A 24,545-nucleotide genomic window follows, 5' to 3' on the forward strand; every position below is an offset into this window, starting at 1 on the left:
GGTATCCAGTGGCAAGGTTGGGCTGCTACTGTGGCCCCCATCCTCATCCTCTGGATTGGCCTGTTGGGCAGAAGGCACTGCTGGTGGTGGTGGATGGGTGCTGCATGATGGTGCTGAAGATGAGCCAGCCACTTCTTCACCTTCTCCAACTGGATCAATGTGGACCTCTGAGTCGGAAGCTATTTCCCTCTTGGTAAGGTTAGAGTCAGTTCTGTTTTTAAGCACAAAGTAGAAAAAAACAATTAAGATTTGCCCATAAGAGCATGTGCAAAATGTAATGTTATGCATGCACTTACTGTCGGAGATCCATAACAGGAGCCAAAAAATTCAGTCTATCATAATAGATATATTTTCGTTTTTTTGGGTGCTGCATCACCACTCCTGCCCCGCTGCTGTCGCTCCTGACGGTACTGGTCTTGGCAGCTGCGCCACCGTCTTGTGATATCAGTGACTTCAAAGTAAGATAAAAAATGTTTTAACTTTCAATCACAGTGTTTGACTTTCAAAATGTAGGCTTCAGTGAAATGTGGCCTACTACTTGGCAAGTGTAAAGTCTGAAATAGGCCACAGATTACAAATGACATCACATATGCTGATGTTATGTTCATTTTTTTATGATTGTACTTACTAATTTCTTGCTGGTCCGAACGAGGTCTTTCCTCAAAATCTAGGAACATTTGGGTGCAGATTCGCCTCCATGCTGCATCCTTACATGCGGGGTCCAAATAATGGGCGTCCCATTGGTCACATAGTTCTCGCCTCTCCTGAACCATAACTGTGAGCATCTACACATTGATGTGTCTGGCCATGCTGCTGGACTCCGTGGAGATATGCTCCAGGATTTTTGTAGAGGTTGCCATGGAAATTAGCATGCCAAAGCTTCCTGATAATTAATGAAGCAATTTCCTGTCATCTGGAAAATGCTTGCGTATTTCTTGCAAGTCACATGGTTGGTCCGTGTGGTGTTCGTTTTTTTCTTGCACCCATAGACTTGCATTGGCGAGACTCGGCCGATATATGCTGCAAATCACAGCATGCTGCAATTTCACTCGCACGTGTAATATGGCCGAGAAAAAAACGTTGATAGTTGCTGGCTCATAGATTAACAACAGTCCGAGTGCTATGCGATGTTTTATCACATAGCACTCATCCCTATTCCTGTGTGTGACTCCGGCCTTATGTATGTTATTGTCAAAGTGACTAGTTAAACAGGTGTGCAAAAAAGGAAAACAGTTAAATATCTACAATGTTTAAATTTTCCTATTTTTAACAAAAAAATTTCACCCATATTACATAATAAGAAATACTAGGTAGGCACTTATTTCTAAAGTTAGCAACTACAATAGTGTGCTGTATTGATATGTTGTATAAAGATGTTATATTATACAAGTAAAATAGCTGTGCAAAAAAATAAAAGCAAAGTGTGGGTGTCTCAAACTTCTAAGATAAACAGTTGCAGATCAATGTCTAGATTTTGGTGTAGTTTCTATTGTAATTTTAGAAAAAAAAATTTCCCCTTCACAAAAATGATTGATTAACACAGTAAATGCAAAAACTCAGTATATTCGCTTCAGAAAAACATGCACACTGCATCTGACTGACACGAATTTCAGATTTTTTTTCTGTAAAAATGATTGTGCTGGCTTGTGTCTGCTTCTTAGTACATTAAGAAGAAAAATATCTACTTATAATTTAAATGCAGTAGAACAGATGCCAGCCACAACATACCAGTGATCAATCACTGCAACAAACATATTTTATTTTTAATTTGCCGGGACCTACAGATTTAATAACATTTAACCTAATAATCTGTAGGAATCTGGTTTTTCAAGAATTGGACAGAAAAACAAAATCCCCAAAATAGGTCTCAGTTAAATTTTACACATGAGATGTCATCTCTGCAGTGTGTATGTGTACCAGTGTATAAATTATGTAAAACACAAATGTGTCATTTTTTGAATTAAATTGACCCTTGGTTTGTAATATTCTTAGATAAAATATGGTCAACATAAAAAATCCTCTTTTACCCTATCACCATAACATACAAGACAGTCTGTTGTTGGTCTCTGTGTTAAGCATGTGTATTATTCTATGATATGTAGAAATAGAAGAAAAAGCCAGCTCACCAGTAACTAGAAGCAGTATCTCGGAGCTCCGTATGGACAAACGTCAGTAGATCAGAGGAAAAGAAATTCAGCTCCAGCTGCTAAAAAATCTTCTTTATTAGATGACATTAAAATGAACAATTTATGAAGCTCTCCATATAACCACACCACGTCAGAGCAAGATGAGGCTACGCATTTCGACCTGAGTGGTCTTTTTCAAAGCCGTACTCAAGATCCATCTTGGGTCAGATATACGAGGTTAACCAATAAAATTGCTTCCAAAAATCACATGACATTACAAATCAATCAAATAAAACTCACATATACCGATACACATATAAAATAAAAACATTAGAAAATAGTGCAACATTAAATCGTGTCTTTTATTAAGACCATTCGGATAGCTTGTGTTTAGATGGTATATCCAGAACGCTTCTTGGGTGAGGAGACATCGTCTGATGTCCCCCCCCCCGAGATGACAAATTCACTTGTTTGATCCCCTGCACTTTGAAATGAGATGTATTACGAGCATGACATTCAATAAAATGGTTAGATGCTGCTGAAATATTTCTTGTGAAATTATTTGTATTACTAACGTCATGCAAGTACTCTCTTGTACGTATCTTAAGTTGCCGAGATGTGCACCCAACATACGACAAATTACATTGGTCACAATTAATTTTATAAACTACATTACTGGAATTACAATTGATGTAATTTTTTATTTTAAAGTTTAAGGTGTGATCATTATTAATAAATTCCTTAGATATTTGAACATACTTGCACATCTTGCAGACATTAGCACCGCATTTATAAAATCCTTTAGTTGTTAACCAACTTCCCCTGGAATTTTTATGTTCCAATGAAAATGTGCTTGGGGATAATACACTTCCCAGGGAAGGAGCTTTTCTAGATACCACAATCACCCCAGCTAACAGAATTTGCGCTAATTTATCATCCTCATAAAGGACAAGTAGGAATTTATGAACAATTTCTTTGATCAACGAAAATTGTGGACTATATTGAAAACATACATAAGGCTTAGTGCCTATATTCCCTGCCTTATTTTTAACTGCAGTAGGCATAATTCCTCCCGTTTTTTGGTTTGCACTATTTTTTTCGCTCTGGTTAAGGTCCAATTCGGATAACTGCGATTCTTTAATTTATTTGTAACATGTCTAAACTCCTCCCTTAAGACCTCACTAGAGCTACAATTTCGTTTGATTCTAGTATATTCTCCCACTGGGATGGATTTAATCGTGTGTATACAACAGCTCAGTGGGGTTGAGGTCTGGTGACTGTGCTGGCCACTCCATTACAGATAGAATACCAGCTGCCTGCTTCTTCCCTAAATAGTTCTTGCATAATTTGGAGGCGTGCTTTGGATCATTGTCCTGTTATAGGATGAAACTGGCTCCAATCAAGCGCTGTCCACAGGGTATGGCATGGCATTGCAAAATGGAGTGATAGCCTTCCTTATTCAAAATCCCTTTTAATTTGTACAAATCTCCCACTTTACCAGCACCAAAGCAACCCCAGACAATTACCTCCACCATGCTTGACAAATGGCATCAGGCACTCTTCCAGCATCTTTTCAGTTGTTCTGCATCTCCCAAATGATCTTTTGTGTGAGCCAAACACCTCAAAGTTGGATTCGTCTGTTCATAACACTTTTTTCTAACCTTCCTCTGTACAATGTCTGTGTTCTTTTGCCCATATTAATCTTTTCCTTTTATTAGCCAGTCTCAGATATGGCTTTTTCTTTGCCACTCTGCCCTGAAGGCCAGCATCCTGGAGTCGCTTCTTCACTATAGACGTTGACACTAGCATTTTGCACTTACTATTTAATGAAGCTGCTAGTTGAGGATCTGTGAGGCGTCGATTTCTCAAACTGCATACTCTAATGTACTTGTCTTTTTGCTCAGTTGTGCAGCGGGGCCTCCCACTTCTCTTTCTACTCTGGTTAGAGCCTGTTTGTGCTCTCCTCTTTCTTATGTACAGCACCATGGAATCAAGGGAGTAGTACACACCGTTGTAGGAAATCTTCAGTTTCTTGGCAATTTGTCGCATGAAATAGCCTTCATTTCTATGAACAAGAATAAACTGTCGAGATTCACAAGAAAGTTCTTTTTTTCTGGCCATTTTGAGAGTTTAATGGAACCAACAAATGTAATGCTCCAGATTCTCAACTAGCTTAAAGGAAGGTCAGGTTTATAGCTTCTCTAATCAGCCAATCAGTTTTCAGCTGTGCTAACATACTTGCACAAGGGTTTTCAAGGGTATTCTAACCATCCATTAGCCTTCTTACATAGTTAGTAAACACAAAATATCATAAGAACACTGGAGTGATGGTTGTTGGAAATGGGCCTTTATACATCTATGAAGATATTGCATTACAAACCAGACATTTCTCGCTAGAATAGTCATTTGCCACATTACTAACATTACTAATGAATAGAGTGTATTTCTGAATCATTTAATGTTAGCTTCATTGGAAAAAAATATGTTTTTCTTCCAAAAATAAGGAAATTTCTTAGTGACCCTAAACTTTTGAACGGTAGAGTATGTACTGACCTGCAAAATAAAGTTACATGATGTTTTTTGCTGGAGAGTGTGACCAATAAAAAAAATCAAACATCAGCAATGGAAGAATAATTATTTTAGCCCTTCCTGTTTTTCAGTACATTAAATGGTGATTTAACCCCTTAGCGACAGAGCCAGTTTGCAGCTTAATGACTAGGCCAATTTTTACAATTCTGACCACTGTCACTTTATGAGGTTATAACTCTGGAATGCTTTAACAGATCCTGCTGATTCTGAAATTGTTTTTTCATGACTTATTGTACTTCATGTTAGTGGTAAAATTTATTTGATAAGTCTTGTGTTTATGAAAAGAATGGAAATATGGTGAAAATTTTGGAAATTTTGCAATTTTAAAACTTTAAATGTTTATGCCCTTAAATCAAAGAGATGTGTCACACAAATTTCTTAATAAATAACATATCCCACATGTCTACTTTACATCAGCACAATTTTGGAAGCAAAATTTTTTTTGGTTAGGAAGTTATAAGGATTAAAAGTTGACCAGCGATTTCTCATTTTTACAACAAAATTTACAAAACCATTTTTTTAGGGACCACATCATATTTAAAGTCATTTTGAGGGGTGTACATGACAGAAAATTCCCAAAAATGACACCGTTCTAAAAACTAGACCCCTCAAGGTTCTCAAAACCATATTCAAGAAGTTTATTAACCCTTTACTTTCTTCACAGGAACTAAAGCAATGTGGAAGGAAAAAATTTACATTTAACTTTTTTTGCAAAAAATGTAATTCAGAATCAATTTTTTTTTATTTTCACAAGTGTTAAAAGAGAAAATGAACCACAAAATTTGTTGTACAATTTCTCCTGAATATGCCGATACCCCATATGTGGGGGTAAACCACTTTTTCAGCGCACGGCAGAGCTCGCAAGGGAAGGAGCCCGTTTGACTTTTTCAACGCAGAATTGTCTGTAATTGAGATCGGATGTCATGTTGCGTTTGGAGAGCCCCTGATGTTCCTAAACAGTGGAAACCCCCAACAAGTGACCGCATTTTGGAAACTAAACCCCTTAATGAACTTATCTAGATGTGTTGTGAGCACTTTGAACCTTCAAGTGATTCACAGAAGTTTAAAACGTAGAGCCGTGAAAATTAAAAATATTTTTTTTCCTCAAAAAAGATTTTTTAGCCCACTATTTTTTATTTTGACAAGGCTAACAGGAGAAATTGGACCACTAAAGTTTTTGTGCAATTTGTCCTGAGTACGCTGATACCCCATATGTGGGGGGGAACCACTGTTTGGGTGCATGGGAGAGCTTGGAAGGGAAGGAGTGCCATTTTGGAATGAAGACTTTGTTGGAATGGTCTGCGGGCGTCACGTTGCGTTTGCAGAGCCCCTGATGTGACTAAACAGTATAAACCCCCCAAAAGTGATCCCATCTTGGAAACTAGACCCCCGAAGGAGCTTATCTAGATATGTGGTGAGCACTTTTAACCCCCAAGTGCTTCACAGAAGTTTATAAACGTAGAGCTGTGAAAATTAAAAATCATTCTTTTTCCTCAAAAATGATTTTTTAGCCCTCTATTTTTTATTTTCCTAAGGGTAACAGGAGAAATTGGAACACAAAAGTTGTTGTGCAATTTGTCCTGAGTACGCTGATACCTCATATGTGGGGAGGAACCACTGTTTGGGCGCATGGGAGAGCTCGGAAGGGAAGGAGTGCCATTTTGGCATGCAGACTTTGATGGAGTGGTCTGCAGGTGTCATGTTGCGTTTGCAGAGCCCCTGATGTACCTAAACAGTGGAAACCCCCCACAAGTGACCCCATTTTGGAAACTTGACCCCCCAGGGAGCTTATCTAGATGTGTGGTGAGCACTTTGAATTCCCAAGTGCTTCACAGAAGTTTATAACGCAGAGCCGTGAAAATAAAACGTCTTATTTCCACAAAAGTGATTTTTTTTAGCCCCCAATTTTTAGACCCCCAAAGTTGGTAAATAGTGGAAAACCCTCAATTATTTCTCCAACACACCCCTAACCCTAATCCCAACCCTAACCCTATTCAAAACCCTAATCCCTAATTCTAATTCTAACCCTAATCCTAATTCTCCCTAACCCTAATTCTAACCCTAGCCCTAGCCCTAACCCTAACCCTAGCCATAACCCTAGCTCTAACCCTAGCCCTATCCCTAGCCCTAACCTTAACCCTAGCCCTAACCCTAGCCCTAACCCTAGCCCTAACCCTAACCCTAATGGAAAAATGAAAAAAATATATTTTCTTTATTTTATTATGTTTGCCTAACTAAGGGGGTGATAAACGGGGGGGTTATTTACTATTTTTTTTAGTTTGATCACTATGATAGTTTATCATAGTGATCAAAATGAATGAATAGAATCTGCCAGCTGAAGCCTGAAGATTCCCGGCGGGTGCACTGCGCATGCGCCCGCCATTTTCTCCAGATCCAAGATGGCAGCACCCACCGGAGGATGCCGGCGGGACGCAGGACCACCGGGAGGGGACCCTGGAGCACGGAGAGGTACCGGGGGGATCGGGGACCCTATTTCTCTCTCCTCTGATGTGCGAGCACATCAGAGGAAAGAGAATTTAAATGCAAAATCGTGGCTTTTTTTGCGATCGCCGTTATAGGGTTAATAACGGCGATCGCAAAAGTGGGGTCGGTAAAAACCGACCCGATCCATGTTCTCTGGGGTCTCGGCTACCCCCTGCAGCCGAGACCCTGGAGACAATCTGACACTAGGGGCGCTATTTACTTACTGTACATCGCCGTGAATTCACAGTGCTGTGTTTTCAGTACCCTTAATTACCGCCGTTAAAAGGTGTATCGGCGGTCGTTAAGGGGTTAAATACCATTATATGCACAAGGAAAAATGTCACCGAAGAAGGATCAAAAAAGAAATATCAAAAGCTAAATAATAAACAGAAAAAGAATTAGAAAGGTGTTATCTCCCACAGTAGTGTACCAATTTTGTTATAAAGAAATATTTATAATGACCCCTTTATGACATTTTACATAAGTTTATGTCATGGTCGGGAAGGGGTTCCAACAAAATAACATAAATTTGCATCAAAGTGATCATACGGGCACAGGAGCAGTGCTCGCGCAATTACTGCCAGAAGCTTGGCTTAAGTTTTAGCAAGCTCTGGTTTTAACAGCCAGGAGCAGCGCCTGCTATGCCTCAACCAATTTACCTCCTAAATGTTGGGATCGATATTGATCACAGCATTCAACCCGTTTACCCTCAAAGGTGGTTTGTACCTTAATGACGGGCCAATTTTTACAATTCTGACCACTGTCCCTTTATGAGGTAATAACTCTGAAACGCTTCCATGGATCCTGGTTATTCTGACATTGTTTTCTCGTGACATATTGTACTTAATGTTAGTGGTAAAATTTCTTTGATATGAATTGTTTTTATTTGAGAAAAAAAGGAAATTTGGCAAAAATTTTAACATTTTCCAAATTTGAATTTCCATGCCCTTAAATCACAGAGATATGGTACAGAAAATACTTAATAAGTATCATTTCCCACATGTTTACTTTACATCAGCACAATGTTGTATCCAAAAATTTTTTTAGTTAGGAAGTTATAAGGGTTAAAAATTAACCAGCGATTTCTCATTTTTGCAACACCATTTTTTGGGGAACCACATCATATTTGAAGTCATTTTGAGGGGTCTATATGATAGAAAATACCCAAAAGTGACACCATTCTAAAAACTGCACCCCTGAAGGTGCTCAAAACCACATTCAAGAAGTTTATTAACCCTTCAGATGCTTCACAGGAATTTTTTGAATGTTTAAAAAAATGAACATTTAATTTTTTTTCACATAAAAATTAATTCAGGTCCAAATTTTTTATTTTCCCAAGTGTAACAGGAGAAATTGTACCCCAAAAGTTATTGTGCAATTTGTCCTGACTAGGCTGATACCCCATATGTGGGGGAACCACTGTTTCGGAGCGTGGCAGAGCACGGAAGGGAAGGAGCGCTGTTTGACTTTTTCAATGCAAACTTGGCTGGAATTGAGATCAGACGCCATGTCGTGTTTGGAGAGCCCCTGATGTGCCTAAACAGTAGAAATTCCCCACAAGTGACCCCATTTTGGAAACTAGATCCCCAAAGGAATGTATCTAGATGTGTGGTGAGAACTTTGAACCCCCAAGTGCTTCATAGACGTTTATAACGTACAGTAGACCCATAAAGCTAAAAAATCATATTTTTTTCCACAAAAATAACATTTTCGTCCACAATTTTTTATTTTTCAAAGGGTAACAGAAGAAATTGAACCCCAAAAGTTGTTTTGCAATTTGTCCTGAGTAGGCTGATACCCCATATGTGGGGGTAAACCACTGTTTTGGCACATGGCAGAGCTCAGAAGAGAAGGAGCACCGTTTGACTTTTTCAACGCAGAATTGGCTGGAATTGAGATCAGACATCATGTCAAGTTAGGAGAGCCCCTGATTTGCCTAAACAGTGGAAACCCCCCAATTCTAACTCCAACCCTAACCCTAGCCCTAGCCCTAGGCCTAACCCTTACCCTAACGGGAAAATGGAAATACATTTTTCTATTTTATTATTTTTCTCTAACTAAGAGGGTGATAAAAGGGGTTTGATTTACTATTTATAGTGGGTTTTTATGTTTGGCAGCTGTCACATGCTAAAAGACACTTTTTATTGCAAAAAATAGTTTTTGCATCACCACATTTTGACAGCTATAATTTTTCCATATTTTGGTCCACAGAGTCTTCTGAGGTCTTATGTTTTGCGGGATGAGTTGACGTTTTTATTGTTACCATTTTCAGGCACATGACATTTTTTGATCGCTTTTTATTTCGATTTTTGGGACGCAGAATGAACAAAAACCAGTAATTAATGAATTTCTTTTGGGTGGGCGTTTATTCCATTCCGTGTGTGGTAAAATTGATAAAGCAGTTTTATTCTTCGAGTTAGTACGATGACAGCAAAACCTCATTTATACCTTTTTTTTTGTTTTGGCACTTTTATACAATGAAAACAAATTTATATAAAAAAATAATTATTTTTGCATCGCTTTATTCTGTGAGCTATAACTTTTTTATTGTTTCACTAATGATGCTGTATCATGGCTCATTTTTTGCTGGACAAGATGACTTTTTCATCGGTACCATGTTTATTTATATCCGTCTTTTTGATCGCGTGTTATTGCACTTTTTGTTCGGGGGTATGATGATAAAGCATTGTTTTTTGCCTTTTTTTATTTTAAGGCGTTCACTAAATCGGTTAACTAGTGGAATAGTTTTTTAGGGAGGGTCATTACAGACGCTGCCATACTAAATATGTGTACTTTTATTGATTCTTTATGTACACTCACTGGCCACTTTATTAGGTACACCTGTCCAACTGTGTGTTAAGACTTAATTTCTAATCAGCCAATCACATGGCGGCAACTCAGTGCATTTAGGCATGTAGACATGGTCAAGACAATCTCCTGCAGTTCAAACCGAGCATCAGTATGGGGAAGAAAGGTGATTTGAGTGCCTTTGAACGTGGCATGATTGTTGGTGCCAGAAGGGCTGGTCTGAGTATTTCAGAAACTGCTGATCTACTGGGATTTTCACGCACAACCATCTCTAGGGTTTACAGAGAATGGTCCGAAAAAGAAAAAAAATCCAGTGAGCGGCAGTTCTGTGGCCGGAAATGCCTTGTTGATGCCAGAGGTCAGAGGAGAATGGGCATACTGGTTCGAGCTGATAGAAAGGCAACAGTGACTCAAATTGCCACCCGTTACAACCAAGGTAGGCAGAAGAGCATCTCTGAACGCACAGTGCGTCGAACTTTGAGGCAGATGGGCTACAGCAGCAGAAGACCACACTGGGTACCACTCCTCTCAGCTAAGAACAGGCATCTGATGGCTACTTTCAGCAGGATAATGCGCCATGTCATAAAGCTCGAATCATCTCAGATTGGTTTCTTGAACATGACAATGAGTTCACTGTACTCAAATGGCCTCCTCAGTCACCAGATCTCAATCCAATAGAGCATCTTTGGGATGTGGTGGAACGGGAGATTCGCATCAGGGATGTGCAGCCGACAAATCTGCGCCAACTGTGTGATGCCATCATGTCAATATGGTCCAAAATCTCTGAGGAATGCTTCCAGCACCTTGTTGAATCTCTGCCACGAAGAATTGAGGCAGTTCTGAAGGCAAAAGGGGGTCCAACCCGTTACTAGCATGGTGTACCTAATAAAGTGGCCAGTGAGTGTATTTACATAAAGAAATGAATTTATTGTGGAATATTTTTTTTCTTTATTTAGGAATTTTTTTTATTATTTTTACATATGTTAATTTTTTTTTTTACTTTTGTACATTGTGCCAAGGTGGGACATTACTAAGCAAAGTCAGATCGCTGATCTGACACTTTGCAGAGAATTGTATTAGATCAGCAATCTGACAGGCAGTGTAGGAGGCTTGTCAGCGCCTGCTTTCAGCAGGCACTGAGAAGCAACCTCCCTACAGGACCCAGAAGGACCCCGCAGCCATCTTGGATCGGGGGGCCTGCAGGGAGGAGGCCCTCGGAACAAAGTGATCACATCGCGTTATTCTAAGGGTCTCAGGGAAGCACACAGGGAGCCCCTTCCCTGTGTGTGCTTCTCTATGCCACCGGACCATTGCGATCATGTTTGATCGCAGTGTGCCTGGGGTTAATGTGTCGGAAGTGGTCCGTGACCACTCCTGGCACATAGTGTTGGGTGTCATAGTGCCGGGTATCACATGGACGGGATGGTACATCGTATGGCAGAAAGGGGTTAAAAGGTGGAGAGAAGGAGGGGGCTTCCTCTCCCATCTAATCTGCGCCCCCACTTTGTCATCATGAGGGCCCGATTATTACCATGATCTGCCAGCTTTAGGGACCTGTTTGGATCATGCTCGGAGCATGGTCTAAAAGGCAATCTGTTAGTGAAGCACTGACAGGAATAATGCAGTGCAATGCTGGTGCAAGGCAATAGATTACACCAGCAATCAAAGTATTAGAAGTTAAAGTCCCAGAGGGACTAAGTTAAAAAGTTTTAACCATGAGTAAGGCTTTCTTAGCTGAAACGCGGAGGTCTATCATCAGGCTGCGGGATGATGAGTACATTATCTGAATAATTCTTTCCTGTTCTGTCTCCTGAAATATTCTGTGCAGGACAATGAACTGCTTCCACTTGCTAATTTAATGAGTTGACTCTCCCTCACCCTGACTCCTCTGTTTTCCAATAAAAATGTCAACTCATCAAATAATCTCTCACATGACTCTGTCGGCAGAAATATATAGGAAAAGTATATCTCTTAAAATATGTTGATGCAAATTTTTTTTTGCAAAGAAAAGTGTTTTTTAGTGTGTGCTTGCAGTCAAACATAAAAGAACAATATAAATCTGGTATCACTGTAATCATACTGACAGAAACAATAAAGTAGTCCAATCACTTATGGAGATGGGAGAACAGTAAAGTTCGGAGTCTGTACTGGACACCTAGTATCCATGCACTGACCCCGAACGCAGACATGGACAGGTACCAGACCAAAACTTTTTTATAAAGTTTGGTTGGACCTCGACAGGCATGGGTCCACCCATCCCTAATCAGTTAACTTATACGACACGAGAAAAGGTGTAAAAAAATAAATAAAAGCAAATTTTAATCTGCTATTGATTTATACATTCTGCCACCTAAAAATCACAGTAAAGCTCAGTTTACAGTTATCTAGTGCTCTGCGCTGAGTGCTTACACTGGTGATTCCATGCAAATCTCTGAAATACGTGATTCAGGTGGAACCCCCAACAGAAGATTCTCTATAATGAGCCAAATAGAGAAACTGTCGACTCTCTCTGGTCTGTGATTTGACAATATCAGTCTTTTTAAGAGTGCATAAAGCTGGGGTTGCCACAGTTTTGTGCACCTCTGTAAAGAAGGACACCACTGAACAGAGGCCTTACAGAGTTCATAGTAACTCTGTTGTCTTATTATAGTGAATGGATCCATCAGGGGTTTCATCTGAATCTTGTTACTTAGATGGAAACCCCAATGTAAGTGCTCGGCGTAGAGCGCAGGATAAATGTGATCCCAAACATTATGTAAAATGTTCCTAACAAAAGCTTTAACTCAATGGGCAAAAAACAAGTCCCCGCCCAAGTCCTTCATCTGTTAACAGAAATATAGGGGACTTCCACGTAACTAGTAGTACAAATACTCTGAAAAAGCGTACTGACTCCTCAACCTTCAAAAGAAATTCAGCAAATAGAAATTCAGCAAATACTGCGCTCCCAAATCCAAATGGCACACTCCCTTCTGAGCCCCACAGTGTGTTTAAATCATATTTAGAGTCCATATGTTTTGCATTTCTGTAATGATGAAAGCCTGCTTAAGTTATGGGGTGTGTGTCTCCAGAAGCACGAGCTGGGCACAATGTACGGGCACTATAATGTTCTGGGCACAGCACTGGCAGATTTGCAATTTTCTCTCAGCAACATCCACTGCTGCTTGTTTCTGGAAAACACAAATGGAGTGAAAATTGTCACTACTCCTGTAGATAAATTACCAGAGGGGTGTAATTTCCAAATTTGGGTCACTTGAGAGAGGATCCTTCTACTCTGGCACTTAAGGGCTTTCTGTATTGAGTGTCACGGGTTTACCATGAAAGATTGGAGCCAGAAGACCACAGCATCTGATTTCTCCTACCCTGGCACTGATTAGAAGCACTTCACTTCATATTGAATGGTGTAAATTTCTTCCAGAATCTCACCGAGTTGCTAAGCAGTACTGTGCCATCATACATGGGGTATTGCCATATTCAGAAAATATTGTGTTGTAAACTTTCATGCCATTATTATCCATTTTTTCATGTGAAAATGTAAAATCTGGAGCTAAAACAAAAGTTATTTGGTATAACTGTAATTATTTTTCATTCACTGCCTAATTGTCACGGTCACATGCAACTGGATACAGCGCCTCCAGCAGGGCGGATTTAGGAGACACGTGTGACCCTGGATACACCGCCTCCAGTTGGGCGAATTTAAATAATAACACGTGCAGCTGGATACGCTGCCTCCAACAGGCGAATTTAGGTAATACACGTAACACGTAAATCTGGAAACCATGCCTCCAGTAAGGCGAATTTAAACAATAAGGGAAAACCTGGGTAACAATAGCAATGGTGGCCCTGCGATAGGGAATAGGGACGTGGAGACCTCCTGCACTCCCCTGAGTGAGTGTCTCTACATTCCTAGAGTTCCATAGGCCGGTTCCGCACCGGGCGCCGCTCAGGATACCTTTAAACGCTAGCTTGTCCTGCACCTAAACCCTCACTAGGGAATTGGTCGGTGCGGAAACTAATCTCACCACTGCACTAAACACACATAAGGAAAAGTGACAAAACAGGGGAACACCACTTAGGTTTGCTCTGTTGCTTACACTCCAGCAACAGAGCCCACCACCTGCGTGCATCTTTTCCTCTGACCGGGTCCAACACCATAGTGCAGCCTTGGAGCAAACAGAGTCCTCCACCTACGTGCAGCTGTACAGGAAACAGAGTCCAGCATATGAGTCCAGCTTTCCGCAAAAGAGTCCAGCATGTTGAGTCCAGCTTTTCAGCAACCGAATCCAGCATCATGAGTGCAGCTCTACACCATAGCTGCCACTCCACCAAGCCATGCAAGAACTCCTTGCTGACACCATAGCTGCAACTCCACCAAGCCATGCCAGCCCTCCTTGCAGACTCCATAGCTGCCACTCCAGGACTCTCAATGAGCTGCCCGGGACTCTCTTTCAGCTCCATCTTTCACCCAGGCTGGCATGCAACTGAGGACTAATCACCAACCGTGATTGACACATCTGACACTCTCTTATACATCAATCACACCTGTTACATAATTGCATGCACAAACTAAAGAAACCAAGTGCAATGACACTCACCACCACCGGGGGGGCAAATTTAGAACAAAAGACACCACAGTGCAATAACCCTTATGGCCACCGGTGGCAAAACCACCTTTGGCACACAGCCAAAGGAAAAAAAAAGGTTACTTTGTGCATTTAATCTGTCAGATCCAACCTGGATCATGACACTAATAGTATAAAATTCTATGATGCAACCATGTTGTCAATATGATCTCAGCTCCATTAGATGGATTTTTTTGAGAGGGTAGTTGAAAAATAGGGTCTCTTTTGGGTGTTTCTGCTGTTCTGGCACCTAAGGGGCACTTCCAGTGGCACATGGCACGCACAAACCATGACAACAACATTTGCACTATAATATGGTGTGCCTTCCCTTCTGAGCTTTCCACTGTGCCTGAAAAATATTTCCCAATTACATGTAGGGTATTGGCGCACTCAGAAGAAATTGCACAACAAACTTTGAGGCCATTTTATTCCTCTTAGCCATTATAAAAGTGATAAACTTGGGGCTAAAACAACATTTTAGTGATAAAAATTTAATTATTCTTTCTTCACTGCCCAATGGTATAAAATTCTGTGATGCTCATTGCAAATCTAGATGAATTCATTTGAGGGTGAAGTTTGTAAAATGGGGTCACTTATTTAGGGATTATGCTGTTCTGGCACCTCATGGGCTCTGCCAATATAACATGACACGCTCAAACCATTCCAACAAAATCAGATCTCCAATTTAATGCTTCTTGCCTTCAGAACTTTGCACTGGGCCTCAGAATTAGGTTTTGACCACATATGGGAGATTTACATAAGCAGGAGAAGATGGTTAACTTTTTCCTATTATCCCATTCAAAAATAAAAACTTGGGCCAAAACAACATTTTAGTGAAAAAAAATGGGAATTTTCTATTGACTCAACCTAATGTTATACAATTCTGTTAATTGAATGAAGATTAAAAATGCTCACTACAGCCCTAGATGAATTGCTCAAGAGGTGTAGTTTCCAAAATGAGGTCACTTGTGGAGGTTTGATCTCTTTTGGCATGTCAGGTGCTCTTCAAATCTGAGAGGGCATCAGCAATGTATTCCAGCCAATGTAAAGCTCCAGAATTCAGTTTGAGCTCCTTTCCTGCCCTGCTGTGTGCCCAAACAGTAGTTTCCACCACATATGGGGTATCAATGTACTCAGGAGAAATTGCACAAGAAATCATATGGTCTATTTTTTCTTTTTACCCTTATGAAAATGAAAATTTTCTTTTAAAACCAACATTTTTGGAGCAAAAATATATTTTTCATTTTTTTCTTTTTTGTGTCTAACTGTTATATTATCCTGAGAAAGCACTTGCAGGTTCAAGGTGCTCACCACACCTCTAAATACGTTTCTAGAGAGGTGTAGATTTCAAAATGGGATCATTTGTGGGGGATTACCACTGTTTAGGCTCATCACGAGCTCTGCAAACATGACATGGCGTCCGCCATTGATTCCAGCCAATTTGTGTTCCAAAAGTCATATGGTGCTCCTTCCCATCCAAGCCCTTTTATGCTCCTAAACAGTCGTTTTTCTACTATATATAGCATATCGGCGTACTCAGGATAAATTGGAAAACACATTGTATGGTCCACTTTCTCTTGTTACCCTTATGAAAATGCAAAGTTTCAGGCTAAATCAACATTTTCTGTGAGAAAAATTTAAATTTAATTTTTTTCTTTTGAAAAATATTAAGATTCCAGAGTTCTATCTACTGGCTAACACTGTACAAAGATATATCTTTCCTGTATCATTTTTTCCTTTCATATTGCTTTAATCCTGGTGTAATACCTCAAAGGTTAATAAACTTATTGAAAGTAATTTTGAGCACTTTGAGAGGTTTAGTTTTTAAAATGGTGTCCCTTTTGGGTATTTTCTGTCACATAGGTCCCTCAATTTAACTTCAAATGTGATGTGGCCACTAAAAAAATTAGTATTGTACATTTTGTTGGAAAATTGAGAAATTACTGATCAATTCTTAAACCTGCTAAGAAAAAAATATGTTTAAAAATTATGCTGATGTAGAGTAGACATGTGATAAATGTTAGTTATTAACTATGTTTTGCGATATAACTATTTTTTTAAGCGCATAAAAAAATAAAAGTTTAAAAATAGCAACATTTTGTCCAAAATTCTAATATTTTCACAAATAAACAGAAAAAGTTTCTGCTTAAGTTTTTCACTAGCATGAAGTTCATTCTGTCGCAAAAAAACTCTCTGAGAATCACAAAGATTCATTGAGGCATTCCACAGTTGTTGCCACATAAGATGATACTGGTCAGAATTGTAAAATTTGGCCTGATCAGAAAGGTGAAAATAGGCTTGAGGGTGAAGGGGTTAATAATAAAAAATTTGCTTATTTCATGTTTTTGACTCATTATGAACCACCGAGGAAAGGAAATCCATCCTGCTTTCATCAGTGTAATACATTTTCCACTTGTTGATACAACAGATCTCTGTAATAGCTTTTCGCAACCCTTTATTATGGGAATGAGGGTAACCTTTTATGGGATCCCGCTTTCCAGGGGCCCTACACCAGCTGCACATTTACCCATATTTTGTTTCAAATGTAATGTCATCAATATTATTTAAAGTGCAGCTTTGAAGCAATTATGAAAAGTCCATGGAATATAATTGATCAGTCTTCCTAAGGGCTCATTCACCTGACTGTATTTCGGTCCAAGTGTGATCTGGAAAAACATTGGAACATCTTTAGACCAATATTATTCCATGGGGCTGTGCACATTCCAATTTTTTCCCTTGTATTATGACATTGATCTTGGCAATGTAAATCCATGAGTCACTGGAAAAAAATTGGACTTAACTGATATGACCACCAAGTGAAGTCTAATTTTCACAGCCAGACACAATGGAGAAGACAGAGACATTTTTTCTCCATCTTCTACTCATCTGAGAAAATCGGATCATGTTCTGATTATACTGATGAATTCTGACCAAACTCTGATCAGAGATTGATTAGAGTATGATTGGCATAATTGGCCCAATTATTTCGGATGAGAGAAAATATGTTTTTGTTTGGCTGTTTTGGTAGGTTAACTAAATGTAAAACTGACCTGCTATTTTGATTCTCAAGGTCATTACAAGTTCATAGACACCAAATATGTCTAGGACCTTTATTATCTAAGTGGTGAAAAAAAATTCCAAACTTTGTAAAAAAGAAAAAAGAGTTGCTATTTTCCGAGACCCGTAGCATCTCCATTTTTCGGGATCTGGGGCTGGGTCATGGCTTATTTTTTGCTTGACAATCTGACGTTTTTATTGATATCATTTTGGTGCAGATATGTTCTTTTGATTGCCCGCTATTGCATTTTATTGCAATGTTGCAGCGACCACAAAAATGTAATTCTGTCATATCGATTTTTTTTTTCTAGCTACTCTGTTTACCGACTCGATTGATTCTTTTTTTATATTGATAGATCGGGTAATTCTGAACGTGGTGATACCAAATATGTGTATATTTGATTTTTTTTATTGTTTTATTTTGAATGGGGTGAAAGGGAGGTGATTTGAACTTTTATATTTTTTTTATTTAATATTTTTAAAAACATTTTTTTTTTTTACTTTTTACTTGTTTCAATAGTCTCCATGCAAGATTTGAAGCTGAACTGGTCTGATCACCTCTGATTAGTGTTGAGCATTCCGATACCGCAAGTATCGGGTATCGGCCGATACTTGCTGTATCGGAATTCCGATACCGACTTCCGATATTTTTTCAATATCGGAAGTCGGTATCGGAATCGGAAGTTCAAAGTTGATTGACAGCCTGACGTCATCATGATGCGCGGTGTGTGCGCATCATGATGCGCCGTCATTTCGGGCCTTCCGGGGGTCTCTGCCGGCCTGCCAGGGGGCTGTGCCGGCCTGCCGGGGGGCTGTGTGGACTGCCCGGGGTCTGTACCGGCCTGCCGGGGGGCTGTGCCGGCCTGCCGGTGGTCTGTGCACCCTGCGGGGGTCTGTACCGGCCTGCCGGGGGGCTGTGCCGGCCTGCCGGTGGTCTGTGCACCCTGTGGGGGTCTGTACCGGCCTGCCGGGGGGCTGTGCCGGCCTGCCGGGGGGCTGTGCTGATGTCCGGGGGTCTGTGCAAGCATCGTCTGATGGGACTACAAGTCCCATCTGGCGATGCCTGCTACCATGACAGTGATTGACACATTAGCCAATGATGGGACAGTAGTAGTCCCATCATCCGGCTAATGTGTTAAATGTTAAAAAAAAAAAAAAAAAAATACTACATACATACTACATGCATGCTACATACATACTACATGCTACATACATACTACATACATACTACATACATACCACATATATACTACATACATACTACATACATAACACATATATACTACATACATACTACATACATACTACATATATACTACATGCATGCTACATACATACTACATGCTACATACATACATACTACATACATACTACATGCATGCTACATACATACTACATGCTACATACATACTACATATATACTACATGCATGCTACATACATACTACATATATACTACATACATACTACATACATACTACATGCATGCTACATACATACTACATGCTACATACATACTACATATATACTACATGCATGCTACATACATACTACATGCTACATACATACTACATACATACTACATACATACTACATACATACTACATGCATGCTACATACATACTACATACATACTACATATATGCTACATGCATGCTACATACATACTACATATATACTACATGCATGCTACATACATACTACATGCTACATACATACTACATATATACTACATACATACTACATACATACTACATGCATGCTACATACATACTACATGCTACATACATACTACATGCTACATACATACTACATATATACTACATGCATGCTACATACATACTACATGCTACATACATACTACATATATACTACATACATACTACATACATACTACATGCTACATACATACTACATATATACTACATGCATGCTACATACATACTACATGCTACATACATACTACATATATACTACATACATACTACATACATACTACATGCTACATACATACTACATATATACTACATGCATGCTACATACATACTACATATATACTACATGCATGCTACATACATACTACATGCTACATACATACTACATATATACTACATGCATGCTACATACATACTGCATGCTACATGCATGCTACATACATACTACATACATACTACATGCTACATACATACCACATATATACTACATACATACTACATACAATACATTCATACAATACATACATAGACATACAGTACATATAACATAGAGTAACATACTTACCAATACTTGTCACATTGTTCCCCGAAGCCATTGTCTTTTACGGAATAAATATTAACATAACAAACCACAAAAATACTCACCCATGATCCGAAGCAGTCCACGAGTGTGTCCCACGACGATCTTGGGTAGAGAACTGCAGCATCAGCTGTTGCTGCCGTTCTCTACAGGCTGCAGGAATCCAATGACGGAAGGTAGGTATCCTTCCGCACTGTATTCCTCCGCCACTTAAAAAAAAAAAGTCCCTAGTCTCACTTTATGCCATTGCTGTGTGGGAAATCCCACACAGCAATGGCATAAAGTGAGACTAGGGACTTTTTTTTTTTTAAGTGGCGGAGGAATACAGTGCGGAAGGATACCTACCTTCCGTCATTGGATTCCTGCAGCCTGTAGAGAACGGCAGCAACAGCTGATGCTGCAGTTCTCTACCCAAGATCGTCGTGGGACACACTCGTGGACTGCTTCGGATCGTGGGTGAGTATTTTTGTGGTTTGTTATGTTAATATTTATTCCGTAAAAGACAATGGCTTCGGGGAACAATGTGACAAGTATTGGTAAGTATGTTACTCTATGTTATATGTACTGTATGTCTATGTATGTATTGTATGAATGTATTGTATGTAGTATGTATGTAGTATATATGTGGTATGTATGTAGCATGTAGTATGTATGTAGTATGTATGTAGCATGCATGTAGCATGCAGTATGTATGTAGCATGCATGTAGTATATATGTAGTATGTATGTAGCATGTAGTATGTATGTAGCATGTAGTATGTATGTAGCATGCATGTAGTATATATGTAGTATGTATGTAGCATGTAGTATGTGTGTAGCATGCATGTAGTATGTATGTAGTATGTATGTAGTATATATGTAGTATGTATGTAGCATGTAGTATGTATGTAGCATGCATGTAGTATATATGTAGTATGTATGTAGCATGTAGTATGTATGTAGTATGTATGTAGTATGTATGTGGTATATATGTAGTATGTATGTAGCATGTAGTATGTATGTAGCATGCATGTAGTATATATGTAGTATGTATGTAGCATGTAGTATGTATGTAGCATATATGTAGTATGTATGTAGCATGCATGTAGTATATATGTAGTATGTATGTAGCATATATGTAGTATGTATGTAGCATGTAGTATATATGTAGTATGCATGTTGCATGCATGTAGTATATATGTAGTATGTATGTTGCATGTAGTATATATGTAGTATGAATGTAGCATGTATGTAGTATGTTGTATGTATGTAGCATGTAATTTTTTTTTTTTTTTTTTTTTACATTCAACACATTAGCCGGATGATGGGACTACTACTGTCCCATCATTGGCTAATGTGTCAATCACTGTCATGGTAGCAGGCATCGCCCGATGGGACTTGTAGTCCCATCGGACGATGCCTGCACAGACCCCCGAAGCCTGCACAGCCCCCCGGCAGGCCGGCACAGCCCACCGGAGCCTGCACAGCCCCCCGGCAGGCCGGCACAGCCCCCCGGCAGGCCGGCACAGCCCACCGGAGCCTGCACAGCCCCCCTGGCAGGCCGGCACAGCCCCCCGGCAGGCCGGCACAGACCACCGGAGCCTGCACAGACCCCCTGGCAGGCCGGCACAGCCCCCCGAAAGGCCCGTACAGACCCCAGAGAGGCTGTACAAGGGAAAAACAGGATTTTTCTTATTCCGATACCGGAAGTCCCATAGACTTGAATGGGACTTCCGGTATCGGAATCGGCGATACCGATACTTTTTTTAAAGATCGGCCGACCCATTCTGATCCGATACTTTGAAGTATCGGACGGTATCGCTCAACTCTACCTCTGATACATAGAGCAGGGCTGCAGCTCTGCTCTATGTATCAGAAATGCTCAATTGCTATGAGCGCCGACCTCTAGGTGGCCCTCATAGCTATGCAGCAATGGCAACCACAGGGGTCTTCTGCTGACCCCCGGGTTGTCATGCCAACCTGTCGGCGACCCACGGTCATCGGGCGACGATGGGAGCAGGAAAAGACGTGCTTCCTGTGCGTCCATGTTAAATGCCGCTGTCACAGTTTGACAGCGACATTTAACATGTTAACAGATGTAGGTGAATCGCGATTTCACCCACGGCTGTTAGGGGAACATGTCAGCTGATCAGAAAAGGTGCGGACTCATCAGCCCGCACCAAAGATGTGGAGGTGTCCAATGATGGACTTTTGTTTTTATAGCATTAACAAGACGATGATAGAGACAAATAAATAGATAAGTAATGGAATATAATGGATAAATACAAATGTAACAAATTTAAGGCTCCCTACACATTAGGACATGTGCACATGAGTGAATTGTCTCTCATCCCAGAAGACTAGCCCGAATTATGCTCATTACACTCTGATCAGAGTTTAAGTATATTGTGATCTGAATCTCTCGAATGAGGAGAAAATGGAGAAAAAAAACAAACAACCATGGAACTAGACCAAATAGAAGGAACAATAATAAGAACATATAAAGTGGAATATTTGCATATGTGGTCTATTTCAATGACAACCTAAACTGTCATTGGAATCGTGCACAGAGCAGGTAATAATTTGTACACTGCCCACAAGAAGAGGGAAATTGGTACAAGTCCTAGATTAAGAAATAGAACTATAATGCACAGATACTTGAACGTGTCCAGTATAAAAAGACTCACACTGCTAAACCAATACATAAAAAAGTAAATAGTGAAATGCTAAGTGCAAATTAATCTTATAATCTCTCAATATGATAAATGGCAAAAAAGAAATAAACATTAATATGTCAGACAGTCAAACATATAGAAAGGTACTATTAAGCTCAATTTGATAACATACTGTGTATAGTGGGGAAAATATGTATTTGAAACACTGCTGATTTTGCAAGTTTTCCCACCTACAAAGAATGGAGAGGTCTATAATTTTTTATCATAGGTAAACTTCAACTGTGAGAGACAGAATCTCAGCCACAATCTATATTTTTTGCCTCAAAAATTGAAATAAAAAGCGATCAAAAAAAATGTGAGCTCAAAAATGGTACCAATAAAAACGTCAACAAGTCCCGCAAAAAACAAGCCCTCACATGACTGTTGGCGCAAATATAGAAAAATTTATATTTCAAAATATGACGATGCACAAAAAAATTTTTTCAGCGTGAGATATTACCCAAATATAAAAAAGTATATAAATCTGGTATCACTAAAATCGTATCAGCCCGAAGTAGTATAAAGTAGTCTAATCACATAGAACTCACAAGACACAGCATAAAATAAATAAAACCAATTCTTGACTTACTGCTGATTTATTTATTCTGCCTCCCAAAGATCGCAGTAAGGTTTAGCTCACATTTATCCTGCACTCTACACTGAGCGCTTACACTGGGGTTTCTTTGTAAATCTTTGAAATTTGTATCTCAGACAGAACTCATCACAGAAAGTTCCCTATAATGAGGCAGATGTAGGCACTGTGGATGCTGTCTTGCCTATGATCCAGCAGTGTCCATCTTTTTAAGCATGCATAAAAGTGCTTTTGGCCACAGTTTTGTGCACCTCTGAAAAGATCACCAATGAACAGAGACCAGACAGAGTCCGGAGTATCTCTCCTGCCACTTTATAGTGATAGATCCCTCATGGGTTTCATCTGAATCACATAATTTGAAGATGTAGATGGAAACCCCAAAGTAAATGCTCAGCATAGAGCACAGAATTAACGTGATCCAAAATGTTATGTAAAATGTTCCCAACACAAGTTTCAACTCAATCCGCAAAAAAAAACACTCGGGTCCATCATCTGTCAATGGAAATATAGGGGGCTTCCATGTTACTAGTAGCACAAAGGCTCTAGAGAAGCACTATGGCTCCTCATGCCCAAAAGAAATCCAGGAAATTCTGTGCTTTCAAATCCAAATGTCCCCCTCCTTTCTGAATAACAGTCTGCCTAAATCACATTTAACGTCCACACGTTTGGCATTTCTGTAGTGATGAGAACCTGATTAAGTTGAGGGATGTTTGTCACCAAAAGCACGAGCTGAGGACAATATAAAGGTGCTATAATGCATAGGCATTACAGTGGCAGAGTTCCAATTTCCCCATAAGGGGAAACATGATCAAACCTGGGCTCAAGTGACTTGTAATCTAGGCAGTGACACTTTCCAGGTGATAAAACAGTCATTGTATTCAAACAACATGACACAGCATAATAATTGACCCTTCACTGAAATCTATGCCTCAGTCCCTACCTCAGATTACATAGCAAAAACCTTTTCACCATTTATTACAATACTCTACCTAGATGCAGCTTCGGAGTTACCACAGTATTATCTCCATACCACAGTCTGTCCCTTAATGCCCAATCTGATGGAAATTAATCTCAATTACAGGGTTTATCATTTTATGCGATTTCCTAATTGTAAAAATAAATTATATAAGACACTGAATTATTTGGTATCTTCTTCCTCATTGAATTATTTTAATGTTCGTTTGGAGTCTTTATTACTTACATCTCCCGAGGATAAATATCTTCTATATGAGATTTCATATTAAAGATGTGACAATCTCACTGAGGCCTGCAATAATACATGAA

At 39.6% G+C, this 24,545-nt stretch overlaps 1 protein-coding gene across 3 annotated transcripts in view; it reads left to right on the plus strand.

Moving 5' to 3' along the window:
• Positions 1–24,545, plus strand: part of LOC141048077 (5-hydroxytryptamine receptor 2A-like) — a 1,077,348-nt gene that overhangs the window by 366,725 nt on the left and 686,078 nt on the right. The gene's annotated exons all lie outside the window — the stretch shown is intronic.

The sequence above is a fragment of the Dendrobates tinctorius genome, unplaced genomic scaffold, assembly GCF_039654945.1.
Source record: "Dendrobates tinctorius isolate UK_male_01 unplaced genomic scaffold, ASM3965494v1 ptg000133l, whole genome shotgun sequence".
In the NCBI taxonomy this organism is placed as follows: domain Eukaryota; kingdom Metazoa; phylum Chordata; class Amphibia; order Anura; family Dendrobatidae; genus Dendrobates; species Dendrobates tinctorius.